At 37.8% G+C, this 4,364-nt stretch overlaps 1 non-coding gene across 1 annotated transcript; it reads left to right on the top strand.

The window, feature by feature from the left end:
• The first annotated feature begins 292 nt into the window (after positions 1 to 292).
• Trnay-gua lies at positions 293 to 380 on the top strand. Its single transcript is given in 2 exon segments — positions 293 to 329; positions 345 to 380. It is a non-coding gene; the product is annotated as a tRNA-Tyr (tRNA).
• Positions 381 to 4,364: the final 3,984 nt, after the last annotated feature.

Here is a 4,364-nt window from a genome sequence, read left to right as displayed (position 1 = left end):
CCGTTAAGGTTCAAGCACGCTGTCTGTCCAGGACAGTGGGTTAGTTGTTAGTTGTTAGTGAGAGAGAAGATGGTGTAGTGGCCTTAAACCTACCCACTGAGTCGTTAAAACTCGCTCTGGGTGGGAGCCGGTACCGGGCTGCGAACCCTGTACCTACTAGCCTTATGTCCGACGGTTTAACCACGACACTACCAAAGCCGGCAGCGATTACAGCTGACATACACGTTCACGCCCACAGAAAACTAGCGACGCGAGTATCGCTGGAGTTACTATTGACTCACAAAGTTTATAACCCGTGATAGCTCAGTTGGTAGAGCGGAGGACTGTAGAAGTTGCACATTGATATCCTTAGGTCACTGGTTCGAATCCGGTTCGCGGGAATGTTTTTTTGATATTTATTTTTTATTATTTTATTTTTTTTACGAAGTAAAGAACATATTGTCTGTTCCAACACTTATGTACAGCACATTTTGAACTTCAGAAGCAGACAGTAACTATGGCAGTTGGGTGTAGAAGATGAGAGAAGAAGCTATTGTCGATTCGCTCATGGTGTGTACTGGCATGCCTTTAAAAAGAGTACCCTAAATGGCGGCAGCTCCCCATCTCTCCATTTGTCTCTGTCAGTCTGTTTGTTTGTCTGTGTGTGTCTCTGTCTATCTGTCTCTCTCTCTCTGTCTGTCTATGTCTCACCCAAACCTCGTAGCCATAATTTAAGATGTGTTGTAACGACGTTTTCTTTCTGGTGAAATTTCTGTTGCTAATTATTTAAACATTGTAAGAAAATTATTTTTCTGGGTCAAATAATCAGCACACTTAATTCCTGCCATTATAGCACTGGTGACGCCCCCCCCCCCCCCCTTCTTATATGTTTTGAAATTTTGAGAGTTCCAGAAAAAAGAAAGAAAAAAAAGAAAACAAGAAGAGAGAAATTAAAATGGAATTTTATTTCATTTGCACATGTCAATGTTTTTCCAAGAGACTCCAGTCCCTTTGTTTGGCCGAAGACAATCTCATAAAATACGCTAACTGCTGCTAAATTGCGCTTCCTGGAACACTCTGGAATTAATTCCAGTTAATGATAGCACATTTTCATTTCCAAATCCCGCAAAAACGAGACAAAAAAATAAACATTTATCAACCCTTCGAATGAACGTCACTGATTGAAAATGGTCTCATTTAAAATAATATTTCGCAATAATATCACTTAATTGGACAAAAAACAACAAGAACTGCTAACAAACCCAGCGTTCTAAGGCCGACCTTAAAGAGAATACATTGTTCTCACACTGATGACTCTTGATTCTCGTATTGTTTTTATCCATGATTTTCATATTTTCTTTTAAGTCCTTTTTTAATGTGTGTGTGTGTGTGTGTGTGTGAGAGAGAGAGAGAGAGAGAGAGAGAGAGAGAGAGAGAGAGAGAGAGATAGAGAGAGAGTTTGTGTGTGTGTGTGAGAGTGAGAGAGAGAGAGAGAGAGAGAGAGGGAGAGAGAGAGGGAGAGAGATTGTGTGTGTGTGTGTGTGTGCTTGCGTGTGTGCGTGTGTGTGGCTGCGTGTGTGTGTCTGCGTTTGTGTGTGCGGTGTGTGTCTGTCTCTCACCGTCTCTCTCTCTCTCTAGCTCTCTCTCTCTCTCTCTCTCTCTCTCTCTCTCTCTCTCTCTCTCTCTGTGTGTGTGTGTGTGTGTGTGTGTGTGTGTGTGTTTGTGTGTGTATGTATGTGTTTATGTGGTTTGTAAGTGTGTGTAGGTAGATAGAGAGAAAGTCAGACACACAAACAAACAGACAGACATATTTGTATTTTCATGAACAACAGACTAAATATGTATTAACATAAATGGCAGACTAAATATGTATTAACGTGGAGAATAGACAAAATATGTATTTACGCGGAGAACAGACTTAATATGTATTTATGTGAACAACAGACAAAATATGTATTTACGCGGAGAACAGACTTAATATGTATTTACGTGAACAATAGACAAAATATGTATTTACGCGGAGAACAGACTTAATATGTATTTGTGTGAACAACAGACAAAATATGTATTTACGCGGAGAACAGACTTAATATGTATTTATGTGAACAACAGACAAAATATGTATTAACATGAACGGCAGACTAAATATGTATTAACGTGGAGAATAGACAAAATATGTATTTACATGAACAACAGACTTAATATTCATTTACGTGGACATCAGACTATGAATTTACATGAACTGTGATGAAAAACAGATTAAATATGTGTTTTCGTGAATAACAGACTAAATATATATTTACGTGGTTAACAGCTTAACTAACAGATATAATATGTATGTAGTTGAATAACAGACTAAAAATGTACTTTCGTTGATATCAACTAAATACATGTAGGTATTTTCGTGGATAACATAGTAAATATATTTAGAGAATAAGAGAAGAAATATGTATTCATGTGGATTAAAGACTAAATATGTTTTCGTGAATAACAGATTAAATGTATATATTTCCGTGGATAAACACAACCAATGTGTATTTTTGTGGATAACAGACTGAATGTGTATTTTTGTGGATAACAAAGTAAATCTGTATTTTTGTGGGCAATATACTGTGTATTTTTATAGATAATAAACTAAATGAGTATTTTCGTGGATAACCGACTCAATGTGTATTTTTGTGGATAACAAAGTAAATCTGTATTTTTGTGGGCAACATACTGTTTATTTTTATAGATAATAAACTAAATGTGTATTTTCGTGGATAACAGACTGAATGTGTATTTTTGTGGATAACAAAGTAAATCTGTATTTTTGTGGACAACATACTGTTTATTTTTATAGATAATAAACTAAATGAGTATTTTCGTAGATAACAGACTGAATGTGTATTTTTGTGGATAACAAAGTAAATCTGTATTTTTGTGGGCAATATACTGTGTATTTTTATAGATAATAAACTAAATGAGTATTTTCGTGGATAACCGACTCAATGTGTATTTTTGTGGATAACAAAGTAAATCTGTATTTTTGTGGGCAATATACTGTGTATTTTTATAGATAATAAACTAAATGAGTATTTTCGTGGATAACCGACTCAATGTGTATTTTTGTGGATAACAAAGTAAATCTGTATTTTTGTGGGCAACATACTGTGTATGTTTATAGATAATAAACTAGATGCCTATTTTCGTGGATAACCGACTCAATGTGTATTTTCGTGGATAACAGACTAAATGTGTATTTTGTCGACAAACCAAAGCAATGTCTATGAGATACACCACGTGTATTGTTTGATGTTAACCACGGTCGTTGAGTCATCTGTTTCAGTTAAAACCCGTGACAAGCCGCAAATTGATGACCACTTGTTGCCGATCAGCGGCCCGTCTGGGTTTCGTCACCGGATGCCGTTGTCGTAAAACACTCGATAAAAAACCCACAGAAATTATTGTCATCTAACTTGATTTCTATCAGTTCAGTACAAGTTGTCGGGCTTTTGGAATACAGAACAAGGCCGTACCATGGGGGTGAGTGAGTAACAACAAGAATTAGGTCACAGTAAAGGCGACGCCATACGGTACAAGTGCTTCGTACAAGAATAGCCGATTGCATAGCAACTGATACAGTCGTAATGTTGTTCTGTCATAGTCAGGTATTCACGTACAAGACATTCGTCTCGTGTGGCGTCGCCTTAATATAGGATCATCTCCAGCTACACAAAAAAGAGTTTGTTTTGTTAAACGACACCACTAGAACATATTTATTTATAAATCATCGGCTATTGGATGTCAGACATTTGGTAATTTTGACATACAGTCTTAGAGAGGAAACCCGCTACATTTTCCCATTAGTAGCAAGGGATTTTTTATATGCACCATCACACAGTCAGGAAAGCATATACCACGGCCTTTGATATACCAGTCGTGGTGCTCTGACTGGCACGAGAAATAGCTCAAAGGGGCATCCCGACGGGGATCGATCCTAGACCGACCCACGCATAAAGCGAGCGCTTTACCACTGGGCTGCGTCCCGCCAAGCTACACGAGAAGGGCCTTTTTTACACTAAAATATTTGGTTATTATTGAAAAACAAATTGGTGGTGGTGATGGTGTGGGTGGGGGTGGGTGGGGGTGGGTAGGTGGGGCAACACCTTGCCTGTCCCGCTAGGATTCTTGTTCTGTGACAGGCCACGGTATGAGGCATAAATCTTCTATAAGGTTTTAAATTATCCGCTGAAATTTAGGAGTTCAGGATTTAAACAAGATGGATGGTTGGGCGGACAGATGATAAAAGAGTACACCTAATGACTGCTATTATCTCTCCACCATTATAGGCGATAAGTTAAAGTCTGTTCTATTTAAAGACACCACAAGAGTACAATGATTAA

Source organism: Gigantopelta aegis, chromosome 15 (genome assembly GCF_016097555.1).
Source record: "Gigantopelta aegis isolate Gae_Host chromosome 15, Gae_host_genome, whole genome shotgun sequence".
Classification (NCBI taxonomy): Eukaryota; Metazoa; Mollusca; class Gastropoda; order Neomphalida; family Peltospiridae; genus Gigantopelta; species Gigantopelta aegis.
Note: the sequence above shows the minus strand (reverse complement) of the source record. Positions and strands in the feature narration are given on the sequence as shown.